At 42.3% G+C, this 16134-nt stretch overlaps 1 protein-coding gene across 2 annotated transcripts in view; it reads left to right on the forward strand.

Annotated features, from left to right (window-relative positions):
* Window positions 1–16134, forward strand: part of SLC16A7 (solute carrier family 16 member 7) — a 181979-nt gene that overhangs the window by 24517 nt on the left and 141328 nt on the right. The gene's annotated exons all lie outside the window — the stretch shown is intronic.

Raw genomic sequence — 16134 nt, forward strand, 5'->3', positions numbered from 1 at the left:
AGAAGATATATATATATATAATGTATTTGCTGCTCTGTGCAAAGTAAGAATGCTTTCATAAATAGAAGTATTAATTGTAAAAAATAAACTGTTAACAAAATGAACAAAACAGAAATCTAAATCAAATCAATAATTGGTGTGGCCGCCCTTTGCCTTCAAAACAACATAAAAGCATCAATTCCTCTAGGTACTGTTGCACCTAGGTTTTGAAGGAGCTCTGCAGGGAGGTTGTTTCAAACATCTCGGAGAACTAATCACAGATCTCTGCATGAAGGCTTGTGCAAAACCTTCATATAATCCAAGACAGATTTGATAATGTTGAGTCCAGGATTCAGTGGGAGTCATATCATCACTTCCAGGACTCCTTGTTCTTTGACACTAAAGTTAGTTCTTAATGTCATTGTATGTGTGTGGTTTTTCTCCTGCATCAGAATAAATTTGTAGCCAATCATAAGCCTCCCTGCTTGTATTGCATAATAGATAAGTATCTTCTTGTATTTTTCAGCATTGTGGACACTAGTGATGATCGAGTATGCCTCATTAACTCCTTTCGGCAAGCACGCTTGGGTGCTTGGCGAGTATTTTGGCCTGCTCGGCATTTCATACATTGTCGCCTGTTCGCCAGGCTATCTCTGCATGTGTCACGGCTGTCTAACAGCCGTGACACTTGCAGGCGCGGCGACAATGAATGAAACGCTGAGCACGCCAAAATACTGAGGCATACTTGATCATCACTAGTGGACACCATTAATTCTGACCAAATCCCCAACTCCATTTACTTAAATGCAGCTACAAACTTGAAAGCGCAACCTGTTTTTCATGAGTTGAGTTTCGTGGTCTAGTTTCCATGTTGGAATGTATGGCTTTTTGGTCACAATTCTTCCATGAAGACCACTTTTGGCTAGAATTCTCTGAACAGTAGATGGATGTAGCTGGGTCCCACTGGTTGCTACCAGTTCTGAGCTGATAGCACTGCTGGATATCTTCAGATTTTAAAGGAAGTAAACATGATGTTTATTTTATCTGCTGCACTAAGTTTCCTTGGCTGACCACAGTGTCTATAGCCCTTAGTCTTCAGCATTGCACATTTCTTGGAGCTTCTTTGAAAAGGATTGAAACCACAATCTGCTTTGAAATCTTTGCCTGGGAGAAATTTTCCTGATACAGAATAGCTATCTTCTAGATATCACTTTTGCTTTTTATTCATTTATGTACAGTAGGGTTTATGTTCATTTTGCTTCTTGTAGGTTTTTTTCTGATTTATGGCCAGTGTAAACGTGCATTTATGTGCTTCATATATACCAACTTAAACCAAGCTCAATTTTTGTGTTTCTTTCTAGAATAGGTATATTGTATATTGTTGCTGTGCTCAGTCTTGCCATGTTGTATGTACTATAATATGTCTTCCACAACATCACCTTTGTAGCAGAAATTGGTTGTTCCTCAATCAGTTTTAAGCCACCTACACATGTTTTGTTTCCGTTAATGACTGTTTCAACCTACATATGAAAATGATTATGAATATCACCTGTTTGGTATAATCGGTTACTCATACACCTGACTGTGATCCTGCAGTGTACCTGACTTTGTACAAGTGTACCTTGAAGAATTGATACTGTTTTGATGGTATAGGGTGCTCACACCAAATATTGATTTGATTTAGATTTCTCTTTTGTTCATTCACTTTGCATTTTGTTACTTGATAAAAATAAACTATTAACACTTGTACTTTTGAAAGCATTCTCATTTTGCACAGTACTGATATAGAAATGTATATATTTTATATATTTTTACATACCCTGGGTTCTATAGTACATAGCATCATGCTCCCCCCACATACTCCATTTACTTGCTTCTGCCACCCTAAATCTGCTGCAAACACTGATGTGTTGGCAGGAAAAACTCTATGTAAAATACACACGTTTTTGATGCTTTTTTTCCCCCCATTCATTAGAATTGGTGAAAAATGCTGAAAGAATTGACATCCAGCAGACTTGAATCTGCTTCAAATCTGCAAAGAAAGAATAAGACGCATGTGCATGGAATTTCATTCACTTTGCTGGTACTGTAAAATGCTGCATTTTTTCTGTAACAAAAACACATAGAAAAAATGCAGCGTCTTACAACTGGCATGCACCGCCACCAGAAATGTACATTTCTGGAGTAATTTCCGCCACTAAAGTGGTGTAATTTTTAATGATTTGTCAGGTGGGCTTCACCACTCCCTGTCCCACTCCAGATGTGTCCACTTTTGCAAAACTGGTCAAGACTGGCGTAAAAATAACAAAAGTAACAACATTTTGCAACATTTCAAGGTGTTTTTACTCCAATTTGGGCTGCTTATTTTCTCTTCAGTGTGTGATGTAATTCATATAATCTGATTGCTGGGACTGTAATACACTATCAAATCTGGGAGGAAAATCTGTGGCATTTTAGACCAAGGTGTGATGTAGCATTATTGTAATTTGTCAGAGCTATGGTCCCTGGCCAAATCTTCTAACTATATTTTCCAAAGCACTTCAATAAAAATTATATCTGACTGCAATTTTGCAGCCAGGCTCTTATTCATGCTGCCCATGGTTTGGGTAGCATGAATCCCGTGAGACGTTTCCTTTAAGATCACACTCTCTTTAATAGGAACCACTAAAGCAGGGGCGGACACAGACTGTAGTGGGCCCCTGTGCAAGAAATTTTTGGGGCCCCCCCTGCCCTTCATAAGGCAACAAAGTTATGTAAACATAACCCCCTCATGTGCATCTCTCATCCCCCCCATGTGCATCTCTCATCCTCCCCCATGTGCATCTCTCACCCCCCCATGTGCATCTCTCATCCCCCCCATGTGCATCTCTCATCCCCCCCCCATGTGCATCTCTCATCCCCCCCGTGCATCTCATCCCCCCCGTGCATCTCTGATTCCCCCCACTCCTAGTTAATTGTATTTAAAAAAAATAAAACTTGTTATACTTACCCCCATGCGATCCCTGCAGAATCCTGGCGCTCGTCCACGTCGCTGCCACCAGGTTCTCCTGACGTTCGGCCATGTGACGGCGCCACATATATAGCCAGCAGCTTTTGTTTTGGCCAAAAGATTTTTAAAGCCGCCACCACGATAAGGTAGACTCTTCTGGCCGGGCCCTACTCTAACCTATTAAAATTTTCTTAAAATATCCAATACTCTTTTTAGATATATTTTTATTTCGTTTTCTTTAAGGGAATGTGTCATATACATTTTTTTTTTTAAATGACCAATAATACCACATACAGGGAATACCGCCACACCATGACCAGACCACATATTACCACAACATAGTGACCGAATAATACCACACTGAAGGAAGAAAAACTGCCACACCATGACCAGACCACATATTACCACCACATTACTAATATTACCACCACATTACTAATATTACCATAAGTGTCATTATACACGGGAGCTCTATACATGGTATGTATAATTTAAGTGTCCAGGTAATCTAGTGATCACCAGTGACATTATACACAGGAGCTCTGTATATAGTGTCAGTGTACAGGTAATACAGTGATCACCAGTGACATTATACACAGGAGCTCTGTATATAGTGTCAGTGTACAGGTAATACAGTGATCACCAGTGACATTATACACAGGAGCCCGGTACATAGTATATAGTGTAAGTGTACATGTAATACACTGACTCACTGGTGACGTCTCTAGGTGAAGTCCTTCAGCTACACTTTTCTCCTTCATCCAGCACAGACCGCCATCACGTCTTCCAGCCAGGACTCGTCTCTGCATAAAATAACACAGTTATCTAGAGCACATTCCCCAACTTCTACATTACGCAGCTGAATACAGACGTGCACTCACCATTAATATATAGTTATTATGCAACCCACCATTCCAAATATAAATAGTAATCCACCACGGTGCCCCCATTAACTGTAAATAGGCACTTAATATATAATTAAATTAGAACCTCTACTCTTTCCACCAATTTGTTACCAGTTACACTCCTGCATCCGCAACGCCCCCTACTCTATACTGCCTGCTCCCCGCATTCATTATTTACATGCACCCCCTGCCCCAATTCATTATATCATGTCCGTGCTCTCCCCACCCCATCATCATTTACTCTCCCCCACCCCACATTCATTATGTGCAGCTCATTATCCCCCTACTCCCAATTCCCCCATGTGCAGCTCATTTTCTCCCAATTCCCCCATGTGCAGCTCTCATCCCCCCCATATGCACATCTCTCATCCCCCTCCCCCACATGTGCCCCTCTCTCATCCCACCCCATGTGCATCTCTCATCCCCCCACATGTGCAGCTCTCACCACCCCCCCATGTGCACCTCTCTCATCCCCCTCCCCCACATGTGCACCTCTCTCATCCCCCTCCCCCCCATGTGCACCTCTCTCATCCCCCTCCCCCCCCATGTGCACCTCTCTCATCCCCCTCCCCCCCCATGTGCACCTCTCTCATCCCCCTACCCCCCATGTGCATCTCCCATCCCCCCCGCATGTGCATCTCCCATTCCCCCTCGCATGTGCATCTCCCATTCCCCCTCGCATGTGCATCTCCCATTCCCCCCCCGTGTGCATCTCCCATTCCCCCCCCTGTGTGCATCTCCCATTCCCCCCCCTGTGTGCATCTCCCATTCCCCCCCCTGTGTGCATCTCCCATTCCCCCCCGTGTGCATCTCCCATTCCCCCCCCCGTGTGCATCTCCCATTCCCCCCCCGTGTGCATCTCCCATTCCCCCCCGTGTGCATCTCCCATTCCCCCCGTGTGCATCTCCCATTCCCCCCCCGTGTGCATCTCCCATTCCCCCCCGTGTGCATCTCCCATTCCCCCCGTGTGCATCTCCCATTCCCCCCCGTGTGCATCTCCCATTCCCCCCCCCGTGTGCATCTCCCATTCCCCCCCCGTGTGCATCTCCCATTCCCCCCCCGTGTGCATCACCCATTCCCCCCCCGTGTGCATCACCCATTCCCCCCCCGTGTGCATCTCCCATTCCCCCCCGTGTGCATCTCCCATTCCCCCCCATGTGCATCTCCCATTCCCCCCCCATATGTGCATCTCCCATTTCCCCCCCCCATATGTGCATCTCCCATTCCCCCCCCCCCCATATGTGCATCTCCCATTCCCCCCCACTCCTAGTTAATTGTATTTAAAAAAAAAAATAAAACTTGTTATACTTACCCCCATGCGATCCCTGCAGAATCCTGGCGCTCGTCCAAATCGCTGACACCAGGTTCTTCTGACTTCCGGTCATGTGACGGCGCGGTCACATGACCGGAAGTCAGGGGAATCATAAAGGCGCTGCCGCAGCAGAGCAGCGCAGCGCTGAGATGTCCCGGACCCGGCGCTTAGCATGGGGCCGGGGGCCCCATGAGGAGAGAGACGCACAAGAGGGGGGGCTCCGAGGGGGCCCCTACCGGCCGGGCCCCATACTGGAATCAGGGCAGTCATGCCCTGATGGTGGCCCTGCTGGAGGCTGGAGGGGCCCCCTCTCCCTCGGGGCCCCCGTTCAATGAACCGGCTGCACGGTCGGTAGTTCCGCCCCTGCACTAAAGATACTACTACTTTTAAATAATGTAGTTACTTATATGCATATATATTTATTTAGACATGTGAAATATCGTAGGCTTTGCATGTAGTACTAAATTCAATGACAAGAAAAACTGAATGGGCAGTGGTGTTTCTGCCTAAATGTGAAGTTATTGTATATACAGTGATGAGCAAAAGGGTAACAATGTTTTGAACTTTTGACTTTCAGGCTCCATATCTCACCATCTACTACTGCTTCCAACTTGAGATTACCATCATTTTATAGACAATCATCTTGGCTATCTCATACATAAATCTGACTTGCGACTATTTAGCATATGATTAGTTATGCAGATTCTTGTAATGTCACTGCATTGTTACTGTTTTGTTCTTGGTGGTGGGAGAATCTTTTTCTTTCTGTACACTACAAAATACAACCTGTTATCACATTCCTTAATAGCTCAGTGTGTTATTAGGTTGACTCCCAAGCGAAAGGTCACTGACTCAAATCGAGGAGCAGCCATGAAGAAGATTTCCCAAGAAAAAAGAAACCGCATCATCCAGCTCATCGATAGCAGTCTCTGGCCAACCACATTGCCAAACTGCATCATGTGAGTGCCATGACAGTTGGAAGAATACAAAATGAAGTCCGTCCATCCATTCTAAAGCCAAGAGGTGGACGTCTAAGCAAAATATCAGCGTCAACAAGTCAGCTTATCACAAGGTCTATTAGTTTTGGAGCGACAAACACGGCAGTGGAGGTGGCTCGTTTGCTTCGTAATAGTGAGATCACAGACCGCCATGCAAGCACTGTGCTATGCACATTACAGAAGTCTGGAATGGTGGGCTGAAGAAAGGTGAAAAAGCCTCGACTTCAACGTCGTCATAAGAAGCATTGGCTCGAGTTTGCAAATAAGTATGAAAAGTGGACAGTAAAAGATTGGAAATGGGTGAATTGGAGTGATGAGACGAAAGTCAATAGACTAGGCTGTGATGGGTGCAAATAGGTCTGGAAGTAACAAGGGAAAAAGGGGTTAACGGATCGAGAAATTGAAGGAACTGTCAAGTTCGGTGGAGGAAGCCTGATGATATGGGGTTGTTTCAGAGCCAAAGGCATTGGATACTTGACCAGGATTGATGGTGGTCTCAATGCTGAGCTACAGTGGGGCAAAAAAGTATTTAGTCAGCCACCAATTGTGCAAGTTCTCCCACTTAAAAAGAAGAGAGAGGCTTGTAATTGACATCATAGGTAGACCTCAACTATGAGAGAAAAAATGAGAAAACAAATCCTGAAAATCACATTGTCTGATTTGGAAAGAATTTTTTTTCAAATTTTGGTGGAAAAGAAGTATTTGGTCAATTACAAAAGTTCATCTTAATACTTTGTTATATATCCTTTGTTGGCAATGACAGAGGTCAAACGTTTTCTTAAGTCTTCACAAGGTTGGCACACACTATTGCTGGTATGTTGGCCCATTCCTCCATGCAGATCTCCTCTAGAGCAGTGATATTTTGGGGCTGTCGCTCGGCAACACAGACTTCTATAGACTTTCTATAGGGTTTAGATCTGGAGACTGGCAAGGCCACTCCAGGACCTTCAAATGCTTCTTACGAAGCCTCTCCTTCATTGCCCTGGCGGTGTGCTTGGGATCATTGTCATGCTGAAAGACCCAGCCACGTTTCATCTTCAATGCCCTTGCTGATGGAAGGAGGTTTGCACTCAAAATCTCACGATACAGGGCCCCATTCATTTTTTCATGTACACTGATCAGTTGCCCTGGTCCCTTGGCAGAGAAACAGCCACAAAGCATGATGTTGCCACCCCTATGCTCCACAATAGGCATGGTGTTCTTTGGATGCAACTCAGCATTCTTTCTCCTCCAAACACGCTGAGTTGTGTTTCTACCAAACAGTTCTACTTTGGTTTCATCTGACTATATGACATTCTCCCAATACTCTTCTGGATCATCCAAATGCTCTCTAGCAAACTTCAGACGGGCCCGGACATGTAATGGCTTAAGGCGGGGGACACGTCTGGCACTGCAGGATCTGAGTCCCTGGCGGCGCAGTGTGTTACTTATGGTAGCCTGTGTAACGTTGGTCCTAGCTTTCTGCAGGTCATTCACTAGATCCCCCAGTGTGGTTCTGGGATTTTTGCTCATCATTCTTGAGATCATTTTGACCCCACGGGGTGAGATCTTGTGTGGAGCCCCAGATCGAGGGAGATTATCAGTGGTCTGGTATGTCTTGTATTTTCTAATTATTGCTCCCACAGTTGATTTCTTCACACCAAGCTGCTTGCTTATTGCAGATTCAGTCTTCCCAGCCTGGTGCAGGGCTACAATTTTGTTTCTGGTGTCCTTCGACAGCTCTTTGGTCTTCACCATACTGGAGTTTGAAGTGTGACTGTTTGAGGTTGCAGACAGGTGTCTTTTATACTGATAACAAGTTCAAACAGGTGCCAGTACTACAGGTAATGAGTGGAGGACAGAGGAGCCTCTTAAAGAAGAAGTTACAGGTCTGTGAGAACCAGAAATCTTGCTTGTTTGTAATTGGCCAAATACTTATTTTCCACCAAAATGTGAAAAAAAATTATTTCCAAATCAGACAATGTGATTTGCAGGATTTGTTTTCTCATTTTGCCTCTCCTAGTTGAGGTCTACCTATGATGTCAATTACAGGCCTCTCTCATCTTTTTAAGTGGGAGAACTTGCACAATTGGTGGCTGACTAAATACTTTTTTGCCCCACTGTATATGTGAGTATCCTACAAGATGAGTTACTTTGTACACTACAGTACTATGGGTATGAAAAGGACGACATAGTGTTCCAGCAGGACAATGACCTAAAGCATACTTCGAGATGGGCGAAGAAATGGTTTAATGACAATGAAGTAGAGGTGCTGAATTGGCCCCCACATCCCCAAGACCTCAATTCAATGAAACACTTGTGGATAGAGTTGAAGAAAAAGCTGTATACATACCCAAGTGAATCGACTAGTCTGCACCAACTTTGGGAACGTGTAGAAGAGACCTGGGATCAGATTTCGGTCGAGCCATGCTTGAATCTGATAGAGAGCATGCCCAGAAGGACTCAGGCAGTGTTGAAAGCCAAAGGTGATTTTATAAAACACTAACAAAATAATAAAAATTAAAATTTAGGTTTTTAGGAGCAAAACAGTAACAATGCAGTGACATGACAATAATCTGCATAACTAATCATATGCTAAATATTTGCAAGTTAAATTTATGTATGAGATAGCCAAGATGATTGTCTATAAAATTATGGTAGTCTCATGTTGGAAGCAGTAGTGGATTGTTAGATATGGAGCCTAAAAGTCCAAAGTTCAAAACATTGTTACCCTTTTGCTCATCACTGTACTACTAATGTAGTAATAAGAGTAGTGATGCCGGATACTTGGTACATGACAAAGTTTTTATTCATTTATTTTACTCTCTTATATATTGTCATCATATTCCTCAACACTTTACATACATCATCATCGCTGTCCCCATGGGGCTTACAATCTAATTTCCCTACCAATATGTCTCTGGAGTGTGGAAGGAAACCAGAATATCCAGTACACAAACAAGGGGAGAATATTCAAACTCCTTACAGATGTTGTCTTTAGTGGAATTTGAACCCAGGATCACAGCACGGAAAAGCAACAGTGTTAACCACTAAGCCAGAGTTTGAGTAGTTTACAGGGTTTGAAATGATTAAAGCGCTTCAGAGCCCTAACTTTGTGTTATTTTTCGTTTTCTTCTGCTCCTCATCCAGAGCTACCAGTATCGACAAGTGCATCTGGCATGCCACCTCTAAGCATACAAATTTGACAACCAAAACAAGTAGCTGATTCTACTACAACCTAAATATTTATTATCTTGGGCAGTAAAATCACTATAGCTGTCATGTCAGACACAGCTGACTGGAGATTTTTTAGATGACGTATGATAGGCAAAGCAAAAATGGGGTGCAAAACACCAGTAGCAGTAACTAGAATGAGCTGCTCCAGTGAGTGAGCCCCGTAGCTGTGCTCAGGAGCGGTGTCCTGTCACTCAGCGAGCTCAGCTCTTGAGCCGCTCAGTAGAGCGGCTCATTCTCCCCGGCTCCCCGGTGTCATCGGTCAGAGGATTACAGCAGGGGACACTTAGGACAGATGAGTATAAGGATTTTATAATTTTAATCTTATTTTTACACAGGGACACTGTGGGATCAGAGTACTACTACCCTCATCATTGTCCCTGCTGGTGCTGATCGCAGTGGCAGCAGGAACCATGATGAGGGCAGCGTTCAGCACCCGGCACTTGGGAACAGCGCTAACTGTAGCGCTGATTCCCAGGCGCCGGTCCATGTGATCCTGATGTGACACATGGCTGCCACACGTGTGACACACACGGACACACAGGATATGGATATCTCCGGTACCGGAAATATATGGATGTGCGAAACCGGCCTTATAGTGAATGGGAAATCTAGTGCAGTGCAAAGGGTGAAATGTGTAGCTTATTCACACCGATTTCATAACAATATCCACAGCAGTATTTGCTGCTATAGATTTCTACTGTAAGACGCCCCAAGCTGAAATGCTGCATAGAAGCATACCCTTAGAATAGGAGCTGTGTTGTTGGAACACTGGTCCCCAACTTTTCAAACATTGAGAGCCACACTCCTTTCTGAGATATGGCTCTGATCCACCCCCCTTTAGTATTGACACTCAGCGCCCAATTTTACTGGTATAACGACAGACAAACCTTCCTCACAGAAAGCACACTGAGGCTTTGTGCAATCACCCTTAGGCCATGTGCACACGTTGAGTATTTGATGAGTTTTTTTACCTCAGTATTTGAAAGCCAGAACCAGGAGTGGGTGATAAATACAGACGTGGTGATTCTATTATACTTTTCCTCTGATTGTTCCACTCCTGGTTTTGGCTTACAAATGCTGAAGTAAATACTGACCAAATACTGAACTTGTGCACATGGCCTTATAGGCAGTATACATGCATCCATGGGTGACCAATTTACCATCATTGAGTATTCTTGTATGAAACACACTCTCCACACTATCGCACCCAGCTTCAAGTTCCCCTCTGAGGCTAGGTTAACTCCTTCAGTATTTGGGCAGTATTTCACATCAGTATTCATAAGTCAAAACCAGGAGTGGGTGAAAAATGTAGAAGTGGTGACGTGTTTCTATTCTACTTTTTATCTGACTGTTCCTTTCCTGATTTTGGCTTACATATACTGAGGTAAAATACTGACCAAATACTGAATGTATGAACTTAACCTAAGGCCACGGCTCCACTATCAGTATTCGGTCAGTATTTTTTCTCAGGAGTGGAAGCCTAAACCAGGTGAGGAACAATCAGAGAAAAGGTAGAATAGAAACAAGTCACCAATTCTGCATTTATCACCCACTCCTGGTTTTGGCTCCCAATCCTGAGAAAAAATACTGACCGAATACTGACCAAATACTGATAGTAGGGCCGTGACCTTAGAGCACAAAGCTGGCAGACACCTGCGAGACACATCACGACTCGTGAGCCACATGTGGCTTCTAAGCAATGGGTTGGGGGACCCCTGCCCTAAGATATCATTGTAAGGATAAGGAAAGTAGCACATTTGACTCTGCATTACATTCACAAGATACACTGATCTGCTGCAGATGTGAAATACACAGTGTTGGTCACTTAATGGTGTGGGTATTTTTTGTGCTTGAAACCTCTTAAAATATTATGTCCATTGTTGGTCCTGTGAAACACAGTGGACTTTCTTGTAGATGTGAACATACCTATAATGTATGAGTTTTTTAGACCTATTAAAGTTATCTTACCAAAACGTGATACCGAAAGGGGAGAGAATTAAAGTCAATATATCAACTATACTCGTAGATAGCACAAATTTCAAAAGAAACAACCAGAGATGGAGCTATTGATGAGAAAATACATTTATTGTCCAATAAATAGAAAAAATATATTAAATACACCATGAGTGGTTAAGGTGAGAGACATGACCAAAAAATGGCAGATAAAAACAGCCGAAGAAAGAAGACCACATCCATCATAGCAGAAGATCCACAGTGACCACTGATTAGCATGTATAACAGCACCAGTGTATATCCATTATGCAGAAATTGCAGGGATAACAATAGTCTGGGAATCGTATATACAGTATAATTGCACATCTAGTTCATAACAGACCTACTATATAGTGAAAAACAGATATAATAGTCAATCCTCCGGGGCATCACTTGTAGGGACCATAATGTATGAGTGCCTTCAAGAGACTGGACTACAAATGTCCAATTGTTAAGGTTGTATGTTTAACACACCACTGACTACCATGATAGACATGCTGACTAGCCTGCTTCATTAGAAATATCTGCTTATATCCCACTTCTATATAACAGCAGTTTAATCCACTATGAATTAAGAACTAGAAGAGGACACCATTCCAAGCTCTGCTATTGGACTCTGTTACACCCCTGTGTGGAATGCATGAACTTGTGATCTTCCTAATTGGCACAGATGCTGAAACAATATCCTGTTCTGAACATTAAATTATCAAATTCATGAGTAAAATTCACTAAAAACCCACAAAAAATATACTGGTAATATACTGCAGTCTCTGTATTCGGTGTGATCAGCCTGAGATGTGTGAGTGCTCCTTGTGATCAAAATGAATGGATGGGGGGGCATTGTGGAGTGTTTTTTTAGGCAGAGGAATTAAGCGACCTGTCCTATCTATACATCTATTTGTTTTCAATCCTGATTGCAGTATCCTTCTGTTGGATTAAATAGGAAATCTGTTGTTTATAACAAATTCCTCCTGCATAGTCTGTGAATGTCATGTTCAATGTGTCATTTAAGCTTTGAGATCTATAATGGGGTAACATGACATTTAGCTGTTGTTTGCTGCTTTAAATATCTGTGTGACTGAATAATTTCAATGTAATATTAGAAAATATATAACTGAGCATTAGAAATATTACCTGATCATATAACCAATAAAATAGACAAACAGTTTTTTTGGTGTTAAGGACGCAGTGATTTATTTTTATTTTCCATTATGACATTCCAAAATCCATCACTTTTTATTTTTTAAAATAGCCATATTGAGGCTTTTTTTGTGGAACAATTTGTATTTTTTACATCATCATTTTTGGAAACATTTACATTCTCTAACTTTTATTTATTTTTTATATTTTTTGCACAGTAGAAAAAAAACCCAGCTGTTCCAAAACTATGTTTTGGGGTTTGTTTTTAGGGCTCTATAATTGTACTGTCCCTTGGAGTCTTATAGAAATATCAAATTTTTAGTTATTTTTACCACTTGCGTATTGAAAACAGTTTTGTAAAAAAAAAGCATTCGTCTTTAGGTTTTCATATTTTAAGGTCCAGACCATAACATTTTTATTTTTCTGTTCATTAAGCTATTTTTTGTAGTGCAGGCCATAGGTGTTATGGCTACCATTTTGTGATACTGGCAACTTTTTGATTACTGTTTATTCTATTTACTTCTGTCACCATATTTCACAATACAAACTGATGTATTGGTGTATTTACTTTGAAACTGAAAACCCATGTCAGAATGGATAAATAATATTGATATTAAGCTGAATATTGAAATAAGATGAGCGTTCCAACTATGCAATGAAACAGCTCGAAACAGTCAAAGTGTATTCAGTCACCATCTACCCAGCTTGACTGACAATTGCAGTTTGTACTGAGCACTGTAAGATCTCAGCAGCAGGAAGGACACTGAGGAGCTGTCATTCAGACTAGGTGACTGGAGATTGAGTTAAACTTTCATAAAGGATGGTACAGCCATTCTGACATGGATTTTCAAAGTATATACAGCATCCAGATCAGATCTAAGAGATTTATTAGCAATGTATGAGGTTTTATTATGAAAAATAAAAATGAAAGGTGAAATATGAAAAAATAATAATGTCAGTCAACCCCTTAAGGATTTATAGTGTTTGCCTAACAAGATAACTAACATAATTTTTTAAATATGTGCAATTTTGTTTAAAGAGAACCTGACACCTGATTGGGCAGCTGCTGGGGACCAAGACCACACTATAGACAGGCGGGTTTCTGGCAGCTACTCCCCGCCTGTTGCCAATGACTGACAGATCTCTGTCTATAAGCGCACGTAGACAGTTGTCCTAGACATAATCCAGGTGAGCGCGCAATACGAAGCCGCCGGGGACCAGCATGTCCGGCTAGTCTATAACACGGCTTGCTTTCAAGGAGGCTATTAAAAGTTTGTTTTTCTCTGGAAGCATTTATCAGCTGTCAAGTTTACTTCAAGTTATTATTGTCCACGAAAAGAGATTTTTTTTAAGGGTAGAAAAAAAGCAGAAGTTTAGATTTATTGATCCTTTTTTAAACATTTTTTTTGGTCCCTCTACAGGGTTTGTCCATATGAATGTTTGATCGTCTTTAGAATACATTGCAGTACAGTACACTAATAGGCTTCCTAATTTTCAGAATACTAAAGTAACAGATCTGGGGACTTTTGCTAGGTTTAAATCGTAGCCGGGGCCTATCAGGGGTCTAATGAGGGGGACAGAGAGCAGCCTCCCTCAGTTTAAACCCATTAGAAGATGCCATGTAAGGGGTTAAATGGCTAGCTTTGCGCCTATATGTTGCAGCAGTAATGTTACATGTATGACAACTCACCTTAAGGTTTGCCTATGCCTAATATTTATGGAGCAGGGTAGACCTTAGGGGTTATGTTTAATTTGGATAATTGTACAATATATTGTACTGAGCAGTTCGTTTTTGAGAGGTTGTCACAATTTCTATCTATCATGTATCTATGATGTATTTATCGTGTATTTCATATCTATCAATTTAATTCAAATGGGCTTTATTGGCAGGACTAAGTACATGTTAGCATTGCCAAAGCAAGTGGTAAAATAATGGGGAGATGGGGATAGGGACGCATCCAGGTTGGGGTATTGGGGTCCATGAAATATCAGGCTCCTCATAGTCTGTGGCAGGCATTGACATATTGCACTGCTATGGCCACTGCACTTTCCTCTTCCCCCAGTAGTATAGGCAGTTTCTCTTCCTCCTTCATGGAGGTGAAGTCTGGGAGGAGATCAGACAGTCTCCTGAAATGAGTGTCCTTCACTGAGGAGTATTTGGGGCACTTCAGCAAGAATTGGGCCTCATCCTCCACGGCCTCTGGGGGACACTGCAGGCAGAAGTCTGCACTCTCGGGGCTTGTGGTTCTGTTGGTGCCACCCGGATGCGATGAGTAGGCTGTGGGTGCTCAGTCTCTATCTATCTATCTATCTATCTATCTATCTATCTATCTATCTATCTATCTATCTATCTATCTATCTATCACATTCAAAAATAATAGCATTAAGAAAACGTGAAAACATCTAGAAAACATATGAGCAAATATGACTGTAGCATATGGATTTTACACTAAGGCCACGGCCCCACTATCAGTATTTGGTCAGTATTCGGTCAGTGTTTTTTCTCAGGAGTGGGAGCCAAAACCAGGAGTGGGTGATAAATGCAGAATTGGTGACTTGTTTCTATTATACCTTTTCTCTGATTGTTCCTCACCTGGTTTTGGCTCCCACTTCTGAGAAAAAATACTGACCGAATACTGACCAAATACTGATAGTGGGGCCGTGGCCTAATATAAACTTCCAGTGATATGTGTTTGATACTAAAGCATTACATGCCCAAGCAATGCTAACATCTCTGGTGCTGCAAGTGCACAATAGTGCCTACAACTTTCAATACCTGGCGAGCTACTTGTAAATGACAAAGGAGTCACGGGTTGGGAGAGCAGTGATCTCATGAACATTTCATGGTACAGTACATCTTTGTGCATTGCTTGTTGCTGAAGTTCCTTTGACAGGAAAGGTCATACTAGTGTGGGACTAGTTTAAACCTAAAGTTGTAGTCTGGCTGAACTGCATTTTTCAGATGTGACAAGTTTCTCCATTTTATCCTTTATGCCACATTCCCACATTCAGTATTTGCTCAGTATTTGTAAGCCAAAACCAGGAGTGGGTGATAAATACAGAAGTGGTGACGTGTTTCTATTATACTTTTCCTCTGATTGTTCCACTCCTGGTTTTGGCTTACATATACAGATGTAAAATACTGACCAAATACTGAACGTGTGACTGTGACCTTCTGCCACATAAGAGGAATCTGTATTATAAATGGCACATGGGAAGAGGGGGTCCCTGTTAAAGATTTTGCACTTTAACCCAGGAGATTCAAATTCTGCTTCTGAGATGAACTAGCTTCAATTTTCCCTTTTCTATACCTCCATTTTCTACTCTTATGGGTAAAGTGAGTCTATGAGGCTTTGTTGTGTTAGGCTATGTGCCCACGTTGCATTTATGAAGCAGAAAATTTCTGCTGCATAAATGCAAGTCATCTCCCGGAAAAACGCATGCGGAATTCCGCACGCGTTTATCGCGCATTTTTCGCGCGTTTATCACGCGTTTTCCACATGCGGAATTGCCTTGCGTTTTTTATGCATTGGACAAAGGCAATTCCGCTTGCGGAAACGCAAAATTAAATGACATGCTGCGGATTTTTGAACGCGGCATAAA

The sequence above is a fragment of the Phyllobates terribilis genome, unplaced genomic scaffold (genome assembly GCF_046119375.1).
Source record: "Phyllobates terribilis strain yellow unplaced genomic scaffold, ASM4611937v1 Scaffold_11__3_contigs__length_659146591, whole genome shotgun sequence".
In the NCBI taxonomy this organism is placed as follows: domain Eukaryota; kingdom Metazoa; phylum Chordata; class Amphibia; order Anura; family Dendrobatidae; genus Phyllobates; species Phyllobates terribilis.